This window comes from Mus pahari, chromosome 7, assembly GCF_900095145.1.
Source record: "Mus pahari chromosome 7, PAHARI_EIJ_v1.1, whole genome shotgun sequence".
Taxonomy (NCBI): domain Eukaryota; kingdom Metazoa; phylum Chordata; class Mammalia; order Rodentia; family Muridae; genus Mus; species Mus pahari.
The window spans coordinates 23,868,528-23,891,703 of NC_034596.1; the positions used below are offsets into that span (position 1 = coordinate 23,868,528).

Genomic DNA, 23,176 nt, shown 5'->3' on the forward strand with positions numbered 1-23,176 from the left:
TGCTTAAGCCAGGTTTGCTGGTCCTTCTAACTTCTAATGGGGTGGTGGGGTGGTGGGGTGGTGGGGTGGTGAGGGGTAGGGTGAGGGGTGGGGGGGGTAGGGGGATGGGCGTGAGAGGGAGGGTTCTCCAATCTCTGCCTCACCTCTTCCATTAGGAACATGCTTCAATTATGGACATGTTGTTTAGGATCAAAGCTCAGATTTCAAGCTTGTCTAGCCAGTGCTTTATCCACTGAGGTGGTACCCAGCCCCATCCTTTTGCATTAGTTTTAATGTCATTTCTTTTTCTTTATTAGATATTTTCTTCATTTGCATCTCATATGCTATCCCAAAAGTCCCCTATACCTTCCCCCCCCCCCCGTCCTGCTCCCCTACCCACTCACTCCCACTTCTTGGCCCTGACATTCCCCTGAACTGGGGCATATAAAGTTTGCAAGACCAAGAGGCCTCTCTTCCCAATGATGGCCGACTAGGCCATCTTCTGCTACATATGCAGCTAGAGACANGAGCTCNGGGGGTACTGNTTAGTTCATATTGTTGTTCCACCTACAGGGTTGCAGACCCCTTCAGCTCCTTGGGTACTTTCTCTAGCTCCTCCATTGGGGGCCCTGTGTTCCATCCTATAGATGACTGTGGGCATCCACTTCTGTTTAATGTCATTTCTTGAGACTCCTACTCCCAGTGAAGATGTATGATGACCTGAAGTTTCTGGTCCCCCATTAATAGAGATCTGCATTTTCTGAGACAGGTCAGGAAGTGGAGCCTTGGCCCTATGTAGAAGGTATTAACTGTAAAATACATCAATGTAGAAGTCTCCCGGGGTGGCTCGCCTCTCCACCTGTAAGGAGCCACACGACAGAGACTGCTGGTCCTCTGTGCTTTGGAGGGAGATGTAACCCCTCTGGCCCTTGTCTTTGCAGGTTGCAGTCACTTCTTTCCACTAAGTTGGTGATTCCTTTGAAGGAATTAAGGACAGCGCAGCACTGTCAAGTGCTTATGGGAGTTTAGGGAGGAACTTAGCTTTTGCATGTCCCCTTGGTGCTCCTTTAAACCCTGGTGTGAGTGATAACAGACAGCCATAGGGCAGCTTTGACCCTCCTGCTGTCCCTAACAGAGCAAAAGAAGACACCTGACGATACTGGGTACATGGGACATTGGTGGGAGAGTTTTGACTGCAGCTTCATTTTGGAAATGTACATATGCAGGCCCTCGTGTTTTCTGGACAAGCTAGTAAGATCAGTCAGGACCGCACTGCTGAGAGCTAAGTGGTGTACTGAGTGGCCACTGCACCCTAGCATCTGGGTGAAGAGTAGGAACACTGATGCGGTCAGCTTTGGTTGGCTTTTGGTTGAAGGTAGAGAAAGCGAGAACTGGGACAGGTGGACATTGGGTGGTTCTTGATGTATAGGATCTCTGAGCCTAGAGGACAAGCCACGCAGCTAATGTCACCATTTTTAAGTAAGTCTTGGCATGCTGCAGAGATGGCTTAGCCTTCAAGAGTTGATACTTCTCTTGCAGAAGAATGGAGTTTGGTTCTAGTACCTGTGTCCAGTCACTCATAGCTGTCTGTAATGGCAGCTCCAGGGGACTCAATGTCTCTTCTGGTCTCCATTTGTCTCCCTTGTATGCACATACCCGACCACACACACTCACTGTCTCACACAAGCACACAGTCTCTTTGTCTCACACAAACACAGTCTCTCTCACACATATATAAACACACACTCACTCTCTCACATACACACACACAGTCTCATCACTCACTCAGTCAGTCAGTCACTCACTACACAATCTCTCTTACATAGTCTTTCTCCTTTTTCTCACTCACATACAGTCTCTCTCACACACATACAAACATGCACTCAGTCTCCCTCTTACACAGTTTCTCTCATAATCTCTCTCTCACACAATCTTTCTCACACACATAGTCTTACTCTCTCACACATAGTCTCTCTCTCTTTTACACAGTCTTTCTCTCTCTCTCAGTCTCTCTCTCATACACAGTCTCTCTCTCACACACAGTCTCTCTCTCTCTCACACACACACGAACACACATAGTCTCTCACATACACACATATACACACACAAATCTCTCTCCTACACACATAAACACACACAGTCTCTCTCATTCTGTCTCTCTTTCTCTGACTGACTCTCATACAGTCTCTTTCACACACACAGTCTCTCTCACAGTTTCTTACACACACACACACACACACACACACACACACACACACACACTTCCACATAATTAAAAATAAAATCAATCTTTAAAAAAGGCCAAGAGGCACAGTGATAAAGAGTTGCGCATGTGCCATGGGATGTATTTATACATCCACTCACTTCATTCATTGATTAGATTAGTACATCGATACTGTGGCGACTGCTTAGTCTGCACCATAGGAAACAGTTTTTATCACTGAGTCAGATGACACAAAAGTACACTGTAATGCAGGGGAGTGGATTCCAAGAGACAGGAAGGTCAGAGCAGGGGTGTAGCTCAGCCTGGCAAGCACAGGCCAGGAACTGAGGCCTCTGGGTAGGTTGCTGGTATCAGGGGACAGTTATAGTCACTGAGGTTGAGTCTGCTGGGCACTAGGAGGATGCCCCTGCTATGTGTTCCTTCCTCACAGTGGCCTTTGGAAGGTGTGGCACTGTTACCTGCCGGTTTGAATATCAAATGAGAGGTTCAAGTGCACAGAAAGGTCAAGGATATGCAGATGGGGCTACAAGTCCCACCCTCCTGGTCTAATTGCTTGGCTAGGCATGAAGATGGGACCTTTAGACCAGGCTACATCCTAAGGGACTGGTGTATAGAGCTGTGCCCCCTGCCCCTGCTAGGGGTGTTTCCCATAGGTGTTCAGTGGCTGATTTGGGGCAGGTGAATGATGATATCAGATTCACCGTGGCTCCCTATTTGGGGAGCTTCCTAGAGCCTATGGATAGAATAGCTCTCACAGGAGGGACGAAAGCGATGACTAGGGACCCTAGCATCCCAGAATAGAGGAGATAAGAGGGAGGGCAGGTCCGGGTACCCTATTAGTTCTAACCTTTGTCTCAGGGGAGACCCTGGGGCTCTATATGGACTTTAGGAAGATGGGCAGGTATGTTGTAGCCTTCGAGCTGGCTTTCTACTATACAATAAAAACAGTGATTGTTTGCCTTACCCCTCTGTGATTTTTGTCTAAGTCCTTCACTGCAACCCACTAGGCTATAATGGGTCCGTCTCAGGGTCAGGAAAGGGAGACACCTTTCCCTCCGAGCCTCTCTTACGTTCTGCTTCAGCAGACACCCGTGAGCTTCGAATGGATACCCCAGGGTTCCTGGCTTGCTTGGGTTAGTGGAGGACTCTGAAAACAAACCACTCGGATAACACGGGACATGGCAGGCAGGCAGCCCGGGGTCCTGTCTCACCTCACAGAAATTCTTCCTCTCAGATTGGCTCCCTTTTTACTTTGTGGACTGCCAGAGACCTGCTGGACTGGCTAGCTCAGTTTTGCAGAGCTTTGCAGTATTTAGTAATGAGTGGAAGGCCATGTTGAAGATTAGTGGCCCTTCGGAGAACTTTCTTCAACTCTGATAATAAGTTTGTGGCTTCTTTGCTAAGACTGAGGAAACCTTATTAAAAATGTCTGCCCCACAAAGGGGTAATGGTGGAGAAAACACCTTGACACTCGCACAGGCCTGTGCTGCGACTTCAGCCGGAAAGGCTGGGGACAAAGCGTGTGGCTGCCCTGCCGCTGGCACCGGCTGGCACCGGCTGGCACCGGCTGGCACCGGCCCAGTGTCTGCTCAGCCTGTCCCTTTAATTAAGTCCCTGGAGTACCCAAGTCACCTCCTCCCTTTCCTTAGAAATCTTCAATAATACCATTAACGACCACAGCCATCTGCACGCACCTTCCTCTCGCAGCCCGGGCTTACTCAGGCCAGCACAGTCCAGCTTCCCTCAAGCCTGACCTCCTTCACAATCGAGGCCTCCAGCCCAGCTCCGCAGCTTCCTGCAGGATGTACAGGCATCCGCTCCTTCCAGGTTGGCACTCGGTGGCCGAGACTTTGGGCTGGGCCTGAGGTAAGAGAGGAAACGGGCTTCATTGAGAGGGATTCCATGTGAGAGATCTTCCAGCTCCTCAGCTGAAGGGTTCAGCCGAGAAGTTTTCATTTTGCAAGAGGGGAAGGGGACAAGTCTGTGGAGATCAAGACAGGAATGAGGGAGCTTGGGGTACTGGGCCCTGGATATTGTCTTTCTTTCATTACTCTCAGAAATAAAACCAAGGAGATTACCATTAATAAAACAGCAAAAGGGACATAAAACAAGTATTTTAAAACTCATAGCTTGAAACACTCGAAAGGCTGCATTTTTTTTTTTTTCAGGTTTAAAGTAAGAAAGAAGCCAGATCTATGATATTGTTCCTATCTTTAAAAGTTTTGTATAGCAGATTGGAAAGGTGGCTCAGTGGTTAAGAGCACTGGTTGCCCTTCCAGAGGACTCTGGTCCAATTCTCAGTACCAGATGACTCACACCATCTCTGAGTCCAGTTTTAAGGCGTCAAATCCTCTTCTGGCTTCTGTGGGCACTGCATGAGGAGGGAGCTCAGACATACAGGCAGCTAAAACTCCCAAACGTGCCACAGTGAAAAGTGTTATTCAGCCTGGATTTTTGGACTGGTTTTGATTTCTTAAATACTCCATTAAAATGTGATTTATCATAGTCACTCTAGATGCCACCTTAGAGTCCACACTCAAGGCCTTGGTTCTCCCCCTCAGAGCTGCTTGTATAGCCAGTACCAGCATAGAAAGGACAGATTCATTTGGAGAGTGCTTTTTCAAAAAAATTAATTAATTAATTAATTTTTAATTAGATATTTTATTTGTTTACATTTCAAATGTTATCCCCTTTCCTAGTATCCCCTCCGAAAATCCCCTATCCTCTCTCCCTCCCCCTGCTCCCCAACCCACCCACTCCTGCTTCCTGGCCCAGGCATTCCCCTATACTGGGGCATAGAGCCTTCACAGTACCAAGGGCCTCTCCTCACATTGATGACCGACTAGGCCATCCTCAGCTACATATGCAGCTAGAGCCATGAGTTTCTCTGTGTGTTTTCTTTGATTGGTGGTTTAGTCCCAGGAAGCTCTGGGGATACTGGTTGGTTCATATTGTTGTTCCTCCTATGGGGCTGCCAACCCCTTCAGCTCCTTGGGTACTTTCTCTAGCTCTTTCATTGGGGGCCCTGTGTTCTGTCTAATGGATGTCTATGGCCATCTACTTCTGTATTAGTCAGGCACTGGCAGAGCCTCTCAGGAGACAGCTGTATCAGCCTCCTGTCAGCAAGGTCTTGTTGGCATCTGTAATAGTGTCTGGGTTTGGTGGTTGCTTGTGGGATGGGTCTCCAGGTGGGGCAGTCTCTGGATGGTCCTTCCTTCAGTCTCTGATCCAAACTTAGTCTCTGTAACTCCCTCCATGGGTATTTTGTTCCCCCTTCTAAGAAGGATCAAAGTATCCACACTTTGGTCTTCCTTCTTCTTGAGTTTCATGTGTTTTGCAATTTGTATCTTGGGTATTCTGAGCTTCTGGGTTAATATCCACTTATCAGTGAGTGTATATCATGCGTGTTCTTTTGTGATTGGGTTACCTCACTTTGGATGATATCCTCCAGATCCATCCATTTGTCTAAGAATTTCATGAATTCGTTGTTTTTAATTGTGTAAGTGAGTGCTCTTAATGGCCCAGCCAGCTCTCTGCGTGGCTTTGCTGGCTGTCCCCGGGTCTCTCTGCCTCTCACTCTTTGCATGGAGAGTCTCCTCCTTTAAGGGCCTACTCAAGCGTGCCCTTCATTGCTAAGCCTTCCAGACAATTCCTCTCCAGGACACCCCCCATCTTCCTGCCCGTTGCGCTCACCTTGACTAGCCCCATGTTTGGCCTGGTACAGCCCCCACCTCAAGGCCAGCTCTTCACAGTTGGCTCCACTGCTTTGTTTGGCTTTCTTAGACAATGGTCAGAAGCCACTCCATCTACTTATGGAGTGGAGCTATTGGCCTGGGGAAGAGTTTACTTTTAGAACATTTGCCTAGCATGTTTGATTCCCAGCACCACAAAATATAACATACACAAACACAAATAAAAATTGGAATTATTAGATGCTAGGGCAGTGTTGATGGTATCAATAAATTGTAAGACTGAAAAAAAGTCCCTGGCTGCAAGAGTGTCATGTCTTTTGTGTCTGTGTGTCTTGGGGACTTCCACATGTTCCAAGGATTATGGGGTCAGGTCTCCATTGGCCTTGTAGGACAGGGAAGAATGTAAAGGTGACTGCTCAAAACAGGAAGTTTGGAAGACCAAGGAAGGGCGAGGCAGGGAAAGCAGTGGCTGGAGAGGAGGGAGAGAGGGTTTGGGGCAGACTGAAGATACCACAGTACCCAGTTCCTCCAACAAAGATTTGTTAGCAGGCTGGGGCATCTGGATGAACAAGAGATGAGCGAGTTTGCTGTGATCACCTGGGAAGGCAGTCAGCAGGAAGTGGCAGAGACCCTGAGGTGAGAATATTGGAGCAATAAAGAGGCTGGAGGAGACCCTGAATGCCAGGGATGGAGTAGATACCAACAGAGAGTGAAAAGACGGTGCTGCGGAATGTTCTTGCCAAATGATCTGTGTGTACATGCGTGTACACACAAAGCACACATACTCATACACTGTGCACACAGACACAGACACACACACACTTGTGTGCACACACAGGTATATATTCCCCTCTCTCTCTTTACACACACACACACACACACACACACACACACACACACACACACACTCACACACACACTGACTCACTTCAACATAAAAGTACAAGAAATACAAGTGAAACTCTGTGAAGAAGCCAGTGAGAGCCCTAGCTAAGGAGGAGGAGCCTGTGAACATTTTCAGTTTTCTTCGCCTCAACTGTTAAAGGGCAAAGAGCCTTTCTGACGTGACAGTAGTGCAGAGATGGGCTGTTATAAAGCAGGCTTCTTGCGAAGTGATGGGCATTCCTATCGTGAAGGAAACAAAACCTTGATGGCTTTGAAAGTGTTTAGCTGAGGGAGTGGTGATTTGAGAAAAGACAAGCTTTAATGACTTGCGGAGCCTGGGGAGGCAGGTTGTCAAGGGAAACTGAGGGATGAAGGTAACTATTCTAGACACACTGCTTTCAACTCTCCTTGGGATGCAGGATGTGAGAAGGGCCCATTTCTGAGTTTATGGGGTCCCTGGGGGCTCTGGTCCATATTCTTCCCCCTTCCTTTCTACCTCTGGGCCATCTATGACCCTAAAGACCTTGTGAGTGACCTCTGACCATCCTCAAACCAAAGCCATTTCCCCAGACTTCTCTAAATGCTATTTTAGAGAAGTTTTTGGGTCTCAGGTGTGCATAGCAGTGGGGTCATTGCCCATGAGTCTGTACCAAGGAAGGCAGCTCAGACCCTGGATGTGGAAGCTTGTCTTTGAACAGGGGTATCTGGGATGCTAGGCAGCCAGGATAGGGCTGAGATGGTAGACCAGATGGACAGACCCCTTTGCCCTTCAGATCTTACATTTACACTAACTTTCTGGGGTTATTGCAACAAAGTACCTCAAATTATGTGTAAATGGGAATATATTGCCTTGAGGTTCTGGAGTCTGAAGTGGGAGCTCAAGTATGGTTGCTTTGAGAAACGTGAGGAAGGACCAGTCCAGGCCTCTCTCCCCAGCTACTCATAGCTGTCTTCTCTTGCAATTTTATCCCCTTAGCACATTTGTGTCAAAGTTACCCGTTCTTATAAGGATTTAGGTCAGGTAGACCTGGACCACCCTGAGCACTGCCTTAAATTAGGTTGTACTGGAAGGCACTGGGGGTTGGGAAATTATTCGATTCATACCTGATCCACAGTTCCACGGAGAAGTGGCAGACAGGGCTGGAGTGAAGCCTTTCAATCTCAGAGTCTGTGACCCACAGGGGTGGACAGAGAGCAGCTGGGGGTGGTGACAGGTTCATCCCGATGGAGGAGGCCAGGTGAGTGTGGCTGCCATACACCAAGAAGTCTGCGGAGTCTCTCTAAGCGCAGTGTTGAAGGAGGCAAAGGGAGCTTAGTGCAAAGCTGGTGTCACCGTGACATTGTCTCTCTATTCCCATGCAATGCAGAGGTGATGTCTGTATTTCTATTTGCCATATGAAGTACTTGATAGAAGCAACGGTTTATTTTGGCTTATGGTTTGAGGGGATACAGTCTGTCATTCAGGGTGGGTATGGTAGGGGAGGGGCACTGTAGCAAGGGCAAAAGTCAAGTTCTTGTTACAGAGGGTAACAAGGGTAACAAGTGGACAAAGACTGGCCAGAACTGGAACCAGGCTATAACGGAGGCCTGTGCTACCCAGTCTTGCTTCCATTGGGAAGGTTCACTTCTTAATGGTTTTTAAAACAGTGTCAGCAGCCAAGGACCAAATACAGGAGCCTCCGGGAGAGTCTCACATATAAACTATACTGGTTTTTTTGGGTCCCTTTGGGAAAAACCATTCTATACATTCCCTTGCAAGCTGAGAATGTCCAGACAAGCACATTTTATCCAAACAATTGTTTGCATTTGGATATAAGGAAATACAACAAATAAGGGGACAGTGTGGTGGCTCAGTGGGCTAAGACATCTGCTTGCAAGCCTTGTAATTCAGTCCTTCGGTCTCCTAGAGTAGGTGAGTACTGATGGACACCATCCTTTGACCTCTGTATGTTCACCCTGGCATGTGCCGCCCCCCTTACACTCAACCAGTCAATCAATCAATGTAATTTAAAAACACCAGCAAAACAAAATATGTCTTGTCTCATGTTGCCCCCCCCCCAACCTGGTGCTCAGGTATGCTCTGGGAATGCAGTAAAAGAACCTGACTCACCCCACCCCCACCCTACACCCCAAGTAGCGTCCTCCATGGGAGGTCTGGCAGCTGTTTGCCACACGTGTGACATTTATTCTGTCCCCTTTCTGTGTGCAGAGTCAGGTGAAGTTAGAGCAAATGGAACCCAGAAATCCCCATCTTTCCTCCACCAAGAGTTCATAAATGTCAAACTAAATTAAGTGAAACCATTGAACACACAACGATGCGGATAACGCTGGCCCAGAGACCATGGCAGCACTGTTTTCTGGAGGAGCATTTTATTGACCTGTGCCAGTCAAACTGAGTTCAAATACACTTCCTTATTGGTGGAGCAAACGCCATTTGCTAGAGTCTGAGCAAAATTCATTAGCTACCCCTACCCCATCATTTTTTGCTTGGCTTTCCTTGCTGGGGTAATTATAAGAGGTTTCCATTAGTTATAGGAAGCAAGTTAGCTTTGCCTCTACCTTTAACATCTGACAATGAGCAGGGCGAGGCCCCAGTGTGCAAAGGCCAAGCATTGGCATTTAGCACCAGGATCCCATGGGAGGACACAAAGGCTGTGGGAAGGGGCAAGAGGGAGGGGTCGTGGGGCTAGTGAGCACCATCACCAGAATGCTGGGGTCTGGCCTCACTCCTTGTGAGCCAGTGTGGGAGGCACAGCCTCGGGGATAAGCAGGCCAGGCTCCTGTCAGGGATCCTGTGCACAGATGTTGCCATGTTATGAGATAATTTCCAGGCCTCAATGGGGTGAAAGGGTGGATTTGTTAGAGAGGAGCATACCTCTGGGGGGCTTTTCAGGGATCTGACCATGACTTCATTACCATGTCAATCCCCGAGTAGGCGCTGATTTAACCCAGCAGTGGGCTGAATGCATATGGACGGGATGGGCCCCTCTGTGAATAGTGAATGGAAAGCCGGCTGGAATCTGCCTTCAGCTTTGTTCGGATACGACCAATGTAAGGGGGCCCTGGGTCTCGGCACAGATGGTGGGAGGGGCCCTGACATCCACCGGCCTCTTCTTTTCTTTCGAGTTCTGCTACTTGCCCATTTCCTCTGTGTCTGTATAAATATTTCAGTGGCCTGGCCAGAGCACTTTGATTTCCTTGTTCACCAAAAGTAAAACTAGCTGGGGTGGGGTGAGGAGGGGCTGGGGGAGGGTAAGATCGGAGCTGAAGTGGGTGAGGGGTGGCGTGGGGGTGGGGGTAATAAGAATCCGAGCTGAAGTGCAGTTACATCGGAGGCCACAAAATTTTCAAAGATTGTTGTCAAAATTTAAAAACCCAATTTTGTGAGGTTTAGACGTAGTTGATAATGTCATTAGGAAACCATGAAAAAGACTATAAAAAAAAAATCTCAGCAACTTGTTCAGAACCGCTTCTTGAGTTCTATGGGAATTTTGAATTCTCTCAGTCTTCAGAAAGGAAGAGAAGCTTACAGGTGTGGGCTGGGGCCGGTGTCTGAAGGGCCAGGAGTGTAAATCAAAGGGCACCCTGCCATTATCTAGGTGTCCTTCTTCTTTAAAAGTTAGAACAGATGTCACAAGGGGGGCAAAGTAGATTTGGCCCACAGAGGGACCTTTCTGGTCATCCTTAGGACGAGGCGCCTTGAAATGTTAATGCACACGGTGTGTGTTGCCGGGTTTGCCTAGCGATGGTGGGAAACAGCCCTGATCCCAACAAAACCTTTTGTTATTAATCAAGAAAATCTGGTCCACTGAAGCAGCAAAGAGCTAGAACTCGGTCAAATTTCTCCACGTCCTCGGCTCCCCCAGGTTAGCAGCAGGACTATGTCTCCTGAGTCTTAGGCTTTAGAAATACTGTTTTGTTTTTCTGCTTTTGAGATGCAGGCTTGGGGAACTTGGTTAAAGGTTGTGGTGAGCCATTTCTAAGGGAGAAAAGCTGCCTGCTGCATGTACAGCCTAATGCGGGTCATTCTGCTTGGCGAATGGGCTTGGTGGTGGTGGTGGGGGCTTCCTGGGTCCTTTCACACCCTTGAGTTTTACTCTGTGCAGAGGAAAAGGAAACTTCTGTTTGGTTTTAAGCATACATGGTCATACCACAGATCGTCCCAACTTAAAATCCGCAAGAGCCAAGGGAGATTTTGTGTCAGAGGAAGGAAGACCGACTGAAACATGGGCACTGATAAGTTCAGCCTATAAGCCTTGTTTTAGTTTTAATTTCTTGTCTTCTCCACGTGGGTATACATGTTTCTACATGTATGTGAGTGCGTGCATAAGTGTGTGTGTGTGTGTGTGTGTGTGTGTGTGTGTAGATACACGTAGAAGGGTATTCATGCAGATGCTCATGCTTGCAGAGATATGAGGTTGATTTAGGAAATCAGACTTAACCATTCCTCCACTTTACTCATTAAACCAAGGACTCTCAATCAAATGCCGAGCTTGTCAATATGGAGAATCTGTCTGGGCAGCATGTTCTGGGGTTCCCACACACACCCCCTCCCCACCCAGTCTCTACTTCCTCAGGCTGGGATTACAGAGAGGCTGCCACTCCTGCCGAGCATTTACTCAGGGTCCTAGGGCTCTGACCTCTGGCCACCATGCTTTGTGATCAAGCTCTTTAACCAATGAACCATCTCCCTAGCCCCTATGCCTCTTGGTAAGAGGAAACAGCAGCCCAGAATGAAGTGTAGGTTTGCAGCTGCCCCAGGATTGGCTGTATCCCCTGGTTCTCATGGTCGGTATCTGGTTACACAGTACAATGTGGTACCACTGGGGATACGGTGCTATGATGTGGGCTTGGGAACTGGTGCTAAGGATCTGGTACCCAAGGAGACAGGGGCACAGAAGCAATTGGGAAGAACATTCCCTGAAGACAAATATCGCTTCCTCAGCATCCTGATAGATGTGTGTGCTGTAGGGGAAGCAGGTACTCCCTATCAGGCTCCTCTTCCTCTTGGAACTGACCCCAGTTATTAATGCTATCTTGTGGTCTAGCCTGGGATCCACAGGGTGGGATAAACACGCTTCCCCCGACAGAAGACAGACACAATTTGCATCAGAGTCATCTAACTTCCCAGGAAAGTCTTGGACATAGTGGGAGGGGAGGTAGCAGAAGAGGGCGGTGGTACCCATCCCCCACCTCTCCCCAACCTCCTCCTGCAGGCTTCAGTGCACAAAGATGGCAGCTCTCTCTCCATTGTTCCCTCCCCACCTTAAGTGCTAAAAACCATCCTATTTAAAGTAACTTGGTTCTTTCTCAGGCCTTAAGAAAATAGCCCGGCAGAGTGTGGGACACTGCAGCCCATTTGGAACATTAAAGAGGGATACCTTAAAAGAGATGACAGAGGGGATGCTGAGGAGATGTGGGCCCCAAGCTAGCCCGGATGTTGGTGTGTGTGTGTGTGTGGGGGGGGATCTGTGTGAAGCCAACAGGAAGAGATATACTGAGGAGATGTGGGGACCTCACTAGCTCAGGCAGTGGGGTGGGAGCATCCATGTGGTGCTTACAGCCTCAGGAGAGCTGAGAAGAGCCCTTGTATTTGGGTCAAAACTGAGGAATTTATGAGGAGAGGTAACACACACACACACACACACACACATGCCCTGGATTTGATTTCTGGGGCTCCTGGATTTGATTTCTGGGGCTCCCTTCTGGGGAGTTACATGAGGTCATGTGGGTTGCTGTCTGAAGCAGTACAGGCAACTCTACATCATCACAAGGGAAAGAGGTAAACCATTCCAGGAGGGGTTTCAGTGCTGAGGAGAAGCAAGCATAGCTTGGTGGGGGGTGGAAGTGGGGGTGGGGAAGTGTCCGAGAAGCTGGGATCCAGAAAAGCTCAGAGAGGAAACACTGAACCTTTTCTAGGTGGATCGAAAAGGACCATACCCTGCTCTCCTTTGAAATTAGGGGCATCGGGTTAAAAATAAACTCCTCTAATTAACGACATGATCTAGATGTGGGCCAGGGAGGTAGCTCAAGGGTAAAAGCCCTGGCTGTGCAGGCCTGTTTCCGCACCCAGAACCCAGATGTGGTGGTGTGCATCTGTAATCCAGCACACCTAAAGTGGGGTGGGAGACAGGTAGGAGAACCACAGGGAAGCTCGTGGCCTGCTAGACCAGAGGATGCAGAATAGAGAGGCCCCGACTGACCCACAGAGTGAAGGGACAGAACCTGCTCCCAGGAGTTGTCCTCTGACCCTCCACACTCATGCTAGGGACATGTGTGCTTGAACACATGTATACATGTAATATTTTGTGATAGGAACTCTCTCTCTCTCTCTCTCTCTCTCTCACACACACACACACACACACACACACACACACACGCACACACATCTATAGATCTCTCTCTATAAAACATAAACACACATGTTAACGTATGTAATCTAAAGGTCTCTCTATATAACACACATGTACTGCTCAGTCAGATCCTCCATAATGGCAAGCTCCGCATTTGATTGAGAGTCCTTTGTTTAATAAATAAAGTAGAAGAATGGTTGAGTCTGATTCCCTAAATCAAGCTCAGACCTCCGCAGGCACGAGCATCTGCGTGTGTGTACATTTGTGCTAGAGAGATGGCTCAGTGGTTAAGAGCTCTCGCTACTCTTTCACAGGACCACAGAGGACCAGAATTTGATTCTCAGCTCCCCCTCTTCACAATTGCCTATATCTCCAGCTCCAGGGGAACTGGTACCTCCTTCTGATCACTGTAAGTACCTATGTGAATGTGTATGCACACAAGCATACTTAGATGAAAAATAAATTTAAGTTTATACATATATAGTGTGTCATATTACATCGTATTTATAGACAAGGGTTATGTTGTACCACAGGTTATTAACATGCACACTGTGCAAATGGTGGCTTTCCCCATCCTTGTCAGGGAGAATCAGGAGAGACTGGCTAAAGAGATTCTCTGGCCAACTGTTATTGCTATTCCCTGGAACCTGCCCTGGGATTTGGGAAATGTCGCACTCCGGAAACTTTTTTACTTTTGTATAATGAGAAGAACAGCAATGAGGATGGGAAACCCCATCACGACTCGGCCACTTGGAAAAGAGAACCCACTTCTGTTAGAGTGAATGGGGGAGTGGGCGGAGTTAGACCTTGATAGACACTGGGTGAACCATAGTGAGAAAAAAGATAAGTAATTGAGGCCCTTTCCAGGGAGTCCTGCCCAGCACTGCACTGTCCTTTCCCATTGGCTGAATGGCTACCTTCCTGTAGAGATCCTGTTTCCAAAGAGTTCTTCCTTCTCATCTGTACTAACAAGAGCCTTATTTGGGTCTTAGATGGGCCACAGGGCTGGGAGGGAGTGTACCCAGCAATGCAGGAAAATGAAGTAAATAGTGAAGAATTCCTCAGCTATGTTTCTCTCGCCTTCAAGAAGCCCAAATTCTGCTTAGAGATCAAGGCTCAGGATGCAGGCAAAGCAAAGCTGCAGGCGTGGAGAGAAGCAGAGGGTGAGGGAGATGCAGAGGGTGAGGGAGAGAGAGGCGGGAGAGCCCTGCAGAAGCTGAGGGGAGGGGTTCCATGGGCACCGAATGCAATGTCCGTCTTCAAAGTTGCAGTCTCTGGTGACATTTTCACAGCTGTCTTACTTCACACTAATGAGACATGCATTTGCTGTTGGTAGCCTGACTAAGATTCATTGGAATTGAGCGTGGGGGAGCCTGGGGGTCGGGGGACAGGATGCAGGCACTGGTAGAAAGCCGTGTTTTCTATTTAACTGCACACGGCCTCTGTGAGCCCCTCTGTGTTCTGAGTAATTGATCCTCAAAGAGGCCCTTGATCTCTGCCTTCTCAGGGTGGAGAGCTGAACTTTAGGCTTTATGGAGCCTTGGAGGTCCCTGATAACACACAGCAAACAGCCCCTTGTTGACTGAGCCAAACCCCCTAGCTCAGAAGAGAATGCTTCTGGCCTTGACGTCTCCTACCAGGAGTCTAAGGGTCTTCAGTTTTGTACAATGTAAACACATTGGGCTCAGATTGCCTCTGTGATTTCTATTTACATTGCACAAAACAGGGGAAGTTGGGAGAATTGAGAGGAATGAACACACAATAGCCCAGGGTCTGCTGTGGCCCTTTCTCTAGGGACTCCCACCCAGACCTGTGTGCTCACACCTCATAGAGGAGACACTGAGACAGAGGGCGGCTTGGCTTGCTTCAGGATCCTGTGTCAGTGGGCTTGGGTACTCAGACTCTGTTTTCCTGGGCTCCACAAAAAGCTCTACACCGAGGTTCTTCATTACTTTAGAGCAACTGATAAGGTTCATGAGGATCTTTGTATGTTACAAAGCAGCATATCTGCAGTGATGTCTTAGGGCTTTGGGAGACCGCTCTATGAGCAAAGTGCTTGCTGGGTAAGCATGGGGCCAAGGTTGGATCCCCTAGACCCAGTAAAAAGCCAGGCAATCACTTGTTATCCCAGCACTGGGGAGGCAGAGTCAGGCTTCTGACCAGTCAGCGGAGTCAGGGAGTTTCTGGTTCTTGAACAGAGAGCCCTGTTCAAGGTGGAAAGCAATATACAAAGACACCAAATGTTCACCTCTGCCCCCTGACCCTGAAAACAAAACAAAACAAAACAAAACAAAAACTAGGAGTGCACATACCAGGTTTTGGCCCCATACTGTCACCTCAGTGTGATGAGATGGGAGAGAGAGAGAGAGAGAGAGAGAGAGAGAGTCAGAGACAGAGGAGTGAGAAGAGAGAGGAGAGAGGAAGGAAGGGAGAGAGGGGGAAGAGAGACAAAAGGAAAGAAGGAGGGGGAGAGGCATCAAGTTCTACCTGTAAGAATGCATCATGGGTCTCAGAAGGGAAAGGCCAAGAGTCCGTGCTGGACCCTGCCCACTTCCAGCCTGCTTCTTTCACGACATCTTCAGAGCTTCCATGTCCCAGAAACCAGGCCAGTAAGATGCAGTAGAATGTCAAGGACCAACGGCTGGTGACATGGGTGTAACCATGTTCCTCCGAATGGCCACATCCAAGTCTTCACCTTCTGCCCTTGAAAGCATGGCTTTATTTGGATATAGAGTTTTTGCAGATACAATGTAAGTAGAAGGAGATGGCATGCCTGGGCCCTCACCCAGTGACTAGTAGCCTTACAGGAAGGAGGGAGTTGGACACACACAGATCATACCACCCAGAGATGTCAATAGAGTTTGGAATGGTGCACCTACAAGTCAAGGCGTGCTGGCCCAGTTGGAACTGAGAAGGGGTAAAGAGGGGTCTCCTCCTGGACCTTCCAAGGCACAGGCTGGAGGACACCCCAACCTGGCAGTTCCAGCACAGAGTTACGAAGCGATTGGCTCCTGTTGTTTTAATCCCACTTGGTTTACAGTTATCTGTTGCAGCATCCCAGAGAAGACATCCACAGAGGGGCTTGGCTTGCCTTTCCTGAGTGAATCCTGGAATGGTGCAGAGGGAAGGAAGATGCTGCTGTCCATTCAGTTGCAGGGCCTTGTGGGGAGTGAGGCACACAGCTTTGATGATTAAAGGGAAATCAACATGGGGCCAAGGAGATCTCCAGGAGGGAGGTGTGACTCTCACAGCCAAGGTTTGGAGCCAGAAGAGTGGGTACTGAAGATGGAGAGACCGGTCAGGTGTGATCAGGGAGGCAAGGGTGATGTACCTCCTACTTGCTGGGACCTTCGGAATGACCAGAAGGGAGCAGAACCTGGAGCCAGAGGCCACTGGTGTTAAATACAAGAAGGGACCTGAACTTTGGTGTCATGGTAAGGAGCTTTGGAAATAAGACGGCAAAGGTAGAGGAGTGACAGGAGAAGGTTTGCTCGTCAAGGGACAAGTAAGGATGATGGGCGTGGTCAACCCTGTGGCACAGTGGTACCCGGGGGAGAGAAGAGAATCATGCATTTCCTCAAGCACTGGGGTCCTCAAGAGAGGGGAGTCATTTAGAGGCAGTCAGAGGCTGGGAGTCCAGCACTGCTGTTCACAGTCATGACACTGAGAACCAGGGACTTGGCGGGTGACCGAGGCAAGAAGAAGAAGGAAGGGGGATCAGAGATGATGACACGGAGACATGGCCTCCAAAGGGAGTCGTTGCCGATATACAAAGCAAGCACGATTCTCCTGAAAGGGCCATGAAACCCTGGAAGGAAGGAAAAGCTCCACGAAGCTGTGACTCAGGAGCCAAGCACGCTGGTCCTCACCCTGTGGGCGGCGGGGTTACGTTGAACGAGATGCAGGGGTTAGAATCCCAGGCGTGTGCGTGGGAGGCTGGCTGCGATCGGGAAAGAGTTAATAATTAAACTATTTGTGCTACTGTGGCTGGTCCAGGCTGGTGCAGGGTCCCTGGAGCTGACTCTATCCCCTCTCCACCCCCTCCTGCCCCCGTTGGTATGTGACCCACAAGGGAAGATGACAGGAAGCTCGGGCTTGTGGGCCCCAAACAGTCTGAGTTTTGGAAACTGCCAGAACCGGAAACTAAATGGTTAGGAAAAGCAGTTCGGCTTCACTTTACATGAGGAGAGTCCGAGGTGAGGGGAAGGAGCAGTGTTTGGTGAGGCAGGGTTGATTCGTTCTCCTCCAGTGGGGAAACTGAGGCTCACAGAGGTCGGGCAATGGGAAAGGGTAGTTGAATCATGAAGTATGCCCGCACCTCCCACTCCTGTATGAGTCCCGTCTTCTGCCCTGACTTCCTGGACTCCTGGAAGGCACGAGCAAAATGATGAGGGCTTCTACATAGGCAGCGCGGGAGTCCTCTACCTAGGCTGTGTCTCTGGCTCAGGGGATTTTCTGAATCCAGCTGGCCACCAGGACCTATTTGGTGACCTTGGCAGCTTGTGGTTTCTGTTAAAAAGTCAGCGAGCCATCCTTTCCCTACAGGTCGGGAGCTGTGAGTCTTTGCTGTCTGTGGTTTGAGGGATTCTTTAAGGTCTTTATGCTGGGAGCATCTGGGCTCTGGGGTAGGAAGTCCCTGTGAGATGCTGACCAGTGGTACCCCGGTACCCAGTGGGCTTCATTTCTCTGGACTGCAGGGTGCCAGAAGGCAAAATTGTCCAATTCTGTCCCTTCCCCACATAGCCTGAGGTAGAGAGTCTGTGTCCTGGCTTCAGGCTTCCAGACATTCTTTTGCATCTTTACCCTAAATGGCCTACTGTCCTTTCTTTGGGTCAGTGTCTAAGTGTTACTGCTTTCTCAGAGAAAGGTGCTTGAGTTTTGGAGGCCCTCAGGGACCCCTCAGCGCTCCCATCCACACTATCTTATTATTTATTATTCTATTTGGTCACCTCACTCGAGCCCCCAGGATAACCTGGGCTGTAAGGAAATTTAGTGCCCTTTCTCATAGGGTTAGGCTAGGGCATTGTGGCCCAGCCCGTCTAGACACTTTCTGCCTGTGATGTCGACTGTAGAAGAAAGGATACCTTTCAAGGACTACTGATGCCAGAGAGAGCCAGCTCCAGCATGAGGTGCCCCCCCCGGGGGGGGGACCTAGGGGTTCTGCTGTTCAGTTACAAAGAGGAACAAAGATAGGCAAGGCCAGCCGATTCCTTCCAGGTGGTAGAAGGCTTGGGAAGGCAGTTGAGCTTTGAGAAGAGAGGAGGACTTGAGGGGCTCCTATAGGAGATGATCCTTTGCGACCTAGAAAAAGGGCCAGGCCTGCACAGAGGTGCTGTGTGTGTGTGGAGGGTGGGGGTGGGCTGAGGACAAGGATTTGGGTGGTGCTCTGGCAACGTCGAGACCATGCAGCTACAGGCAATGGAGAGTGACCCATCTTGATGGTCTCACTTGGTTCTCTTAATCCAGGGGTGCGGGGTGGAGGGGCCCAATTAGCCACTGGACTCTGAGCTGTGTTGAGGTATGGGCCTTGCTCTCTTCTTCTAGAAGACAATTTCCATGAGGTGGGACCTGCCATGGTGATACCTTAGTGGTCTCAATACCTTAGCCTCTGAGGGCTACTCAAGTGTCATGGATGGTTGGCCTGGGCTTGCTGAGCTTGCCTTGGAGAGCTTGTTAATTCTGTGTGAAGGATTCACTAGGATCAGGAAAAGAACCTGTGATCCTGTGAAGGTGCCTTTGTGAGGCTGGGGGTGAGCACAGTTAAGTGCTAATAAGTGTTCTGGGATGTCTGGGGGGTGGGGGGAGGAGACCACAGGACACAATGGGCACAGGCCATCTGGGAGAATCTTTACCTTCCTACTTCCATGTCAAAGGGTCCTAGTCCCAAGGTGCTTCCCAAGCCCCTCTCTGCTCCAGCTGAGAGGTCCTTCTCTGTCTTTGGGGGACCTTAGTCTTCACTGGTGTGAATGGGGAGCTTTAGAACATACTGTTCATGAGGGATGAAGGCAGTCACATGTAGGCTCAGCCCAGAATAGCTTTTTGTCGATGTCTTCAGAAAAATAAAACTGGGCACTTCAGTTTGAAATAAGTAGAACTTGCACACAAATCCCATTTATTCCCACTTACCCTATTATTTAATGTAAAAGTCCCATTTCTTGAGTCCTTACAGATACAAGTCTAAGCCATACATCGTGGTACAGACCTTTAATCCCAGTCCTAGGGAGGTAGAGGCAAGCAGATTTCTTTGAGTGTTTGAGACTGGCTTGGTTTACATAGTGAGTTCCAGGAAAGTGAGAGCTACACAGTGAGATCCTGTCTTGAAAACAAACAAACAAACAACAAAAAGTAAGTCTGTTAATACTAACAGCAGCCCAGAGCCCTTTAAAATAACCTTCAGGTGAAGATGAAGGAGAGGTGGGTACTCTGCTCACAGAGGCACTGGCTAGTAATGTGTATCATCTGTGCCTTCGACTCCCGTAAAATGACCATGAGGGTAAAATAAATAAGGTCTAAGAAGTATATAGGTGCCATGGCGGCTGGTTTTATGTCAGCTTGACATAGACTGGAGTCAGCTTAGAGGAGGGAACCTCAACTAAGGAAATGCCTCCATCAAGATTGTAAAGCTGTCGGGACAAAATGGTATTCTCTGTGACACACTACACTGTAGCTTCTATGGAGAGATGCTTTTATTTTTATCTTTTTATTTTTATTTTATTTATTTATTTATTTACTTATTTATTTATGGGAGAGGTTGTAAGGGCTGAGGGTGGTTATGGAGGGACAGGGAGATGAGTGGGACTGGGGTGTACAATGTGAAAATCAGAAAGAATCAATAAAACGTTCTTTAAAAAGATCAAGCTGTAGGCAAGCCTGTAGAGTATTTACTTAATTAGTGATTGATTGGGGAGACCATTGTGGGTTGGGCCATCCTGGGCTGGTGGTCCTGAGTTCTATAAGAAATCAGGCTGAGCAAGCCATGGGAAGCAAGCCAGTAAGCAGCACCTCTCTGTGGCCTCTGCATCAGCTCCTGCCTCCAGGTTCCTGCCCTGTTTGAATTTCTGTCCTGACTTCCTTTGATGATGAATTATGCTGTGGAGGTGTAAACCAAGTAATAAACCCTTTCCTCCCCAGCTTGCTTTTGGTCATTGTGTTTCATCACAGCAATGGTAACCCTAAGACAGGTGCCAAGACTCTTATTAATGAACTTTTCTGTAAGTAATTTAATCAATACCATTGAGCAGGATATGACTATAGTCATGGAGTACTCCCTGACATATAGTGGACTATTCTCTGGCTCCTGGCCACTTGCCATGGTTCATAGACATTAATTTACTGGCTTAAATATCATAAGCATTTGGTTTGCTGGGAAGGCATGTTAAGAACGTTGGTTAGAAGTTATAAAGTGGGGGATGAGGCCAACACACTGTCCATGGGGTTGGGTTCTTCTGCTGCCTGGGAGGTAGAGGGGGATATTCTTCCCACTCATAATGGATGGCCAGGAGTCACTAGACAGTGAAGAGGTGCCCATGGGCAGTGAGGAGGGCCACACTGGCCAGGTTCTCCCTGGGAAGTCGGGAGGCAGTTCTGGGAGGTAAGGAGGAAGGAGCCTGTGGGTTGTTAGAACAGGTCTTCTAGGAATATTGATGGCTTGGCTCCCTGACCCAGGCAGAAGCTACAGGAACACGGTCCTCCAGTTGAAACAGGGACCAGGGACAGTACCTGCTGGGGTTTCACACTCACAGACAGAGCAGACCTCCAGGGGCTTCTATATTAGTACTTATGGAGCTGGGAAGAAAGGGAGATCTGAAGTTTACACTTTTCTCATTTTGAAAATTCATGCTACCAAGTGCCAAGTAGAAATTAGAACCATGCTGACTTCTGGATGTTCACACACCTAAAAAAAACCCAGAGGTGACAGGCAGCACTTTGCAACCCCATAAGGTTTGTTCACCGGTGGAGCATCTTAAAGGTACAAGAGCCAGGGTTTCAAGTGTCATCTTTATCTTTGGGATAGCTCTTCTCACATCAAGAAAAAAGCCCCAAATCCAGAGTTTTAAAAAGAAGGGCTGATGCCTTACTTTTACCCTAACATCTATTTTACCTAAACATCTGTTCTTCAGGGATAATAGTTGGGGGCTGACTCATTCTACCTGTGTGGTTATGGACATTGTCATCTCCATATATTTCTTCAGTGGTCATGCAAGGCTGCTGTGGTAGCAAAGGCTCACTTCTGTCCTGGAGCTCACATTGGATAGATAACCATAGCCACCCCTAAGGGACATGGAGCTAAGGCACAAGCTTGAGTTTGTCCTGGTGCTTTGGTAACCTCGGTGGGCCTCCCAAGGCTTTTACCTCCCAGCTACACTGAGCTACACTGGCTCAGACATAGATGAGTTTGACAAAGGCTGTTGCTGGGACATGGTCCTAATTTTATGGAGATATGAACATGGGCAGTTTGAGCTGTCAATTCAACAAAGCCTAGAGTCATGAGACAAGGGTTATTCTGCATCAGGTGGGCCAGGTACCTGGAGTGGTTATCTTGGCAGCTAACGGAGGTAGGAAGACCCATTGAATTTTGGGTGGTGCCGTTTCATTGGCTAGACTCTGAGTTACGAGTGAAGAAAGCTAGCTGGGCCTAAGCAACACACACGCAAGGACACTTGTATTCTCTTTTTCCTTCTGACCATGGCTATGACAAGGCAACTACTTGATTTCTCTGAACAGATGAACCTGGAATCATAAGCCAAAGGAACCCCTCCTACCCCAGCAGAACAGAAATGAAGCTACACGAAAGGCTTACGTCCACAAAGGCTTACATCCATCGGGTCTCTCACGAGAAGCAACAGGGGTCCCCTCTTAAAGGTCCCCAAAGCATGGATCTCCTCCATCGCTAATGGATAGGACACCTGCCCCTCAGTCATCCTGCCCCAGCGTGGCTGGTTCCCCGGTTTCATATGCTTTGATGACCAGCTATTGCTGGTGCTCTGGCTTTGGTTTCTGTATCTTTCTGGGTTGTGCTTGAGTTAAATGGAATTGTGGGAAATTCATATTTCAGAGCAAGATTTAATTAGAGGCCTCATGTTTGCAAAAGGAAAACAGGAAAATCAAGTAACTCCGATCCTCTGATGGATAGAATGTAATCAAAGCGAAGCCGCCGTGACGGCTGCCCACTAGGCAGGGCTTATGAAGCTGGTGTCTCCTGGTCCCACACGATCTGTGATTCCAGACAGACTTTAGGTTGCCTCCCTGCCCTGTTCTCAGAGGGAGAAGCGTGAAGAAGCCCCAGGAATGACCCTACTGCACTACACAGGGCTAGAGTACAGGATTGCCTGTCGCCCAGCTGGTCCCATGATTCCTGCCTTCCTCTCTCTCAATGGTTTCCATCACTCTTTGGTAGGAAGTGTTAAGACATTCTCTGAGCCTCAGTTCCTCACCTGTGAAACAGCTAAGACAACTGTACATCAGAAGGCTCAAGAGAAGATGCCAGGCATTGCACCCAGAGCCTGGCATATCATTAGTAAGCGTGGGAGCCTAAAAGCATGTCACTTTGTACTGATGTTCCTGCCGTCCCTCTTAGCCCTTTTCTCCTGATATTGACAAGCTAGACTGGTGGCTCCCTGAGCTTGCTTTGTGGTGCCTACTCTGTTGTACCCAAGGGTTCTTCACCACCCTCTTTTCTATGGCTATCTCTATTGCTCTGGGTTGGGATAGCTCTGGAGACTAAGACAGAGGGGACCAGAGACTTCATGGGATGAAATGGTGGGATTCCCCCAGTGGCATGGTGGCATTTCCTGATGCAGGTACCCTCAAGACCTTTGGATGGTATCTGGGTTTGGTGTGCCTGGTTGGGTCAGGCCAAGATCTTCAGTTCTGGGTTTGCTAGGAATACAAGCATATTGGTAGCAATGAACACTCTCCCAGGTGTCAGGCTTCTTCTCAGTAAAAAAATGTAAAAAAGAAAATGTCCTGTATTTGGCTATTCGATGGCAGTTGCTAGCTCAGGGGCATGCCCGGTACTCATAGGCAGGAATGAGTCTCAAGAG

The 23,176-nt window shown here is 48.7% G+C and overlaps 1 long non-coding RNA gene across 1 annotated transcript in view; it reads left to right on the forward strand.

The window, feature by feature from the left end:
* Window positions 1–3,935: 3,935 nt before the first annotated feature.
* LOC115064413 overlaps window positions 3,936–23,176 on the forward strand; it is a 92,240-nt gene continuing 72,999 nt past the window's right edge. The window contains exons 1-2 of the long non-coding RNA XR_003844255.1: window positions 3,936–4,069; window positions 13,448–13,542. This is a non-coding gene — a long non-coding RNA (uncharacterized LOC115064413). The remainder of the gene's footprint in view (window positions 4,070–13,447; window positions 13,543–23,176) is intronic.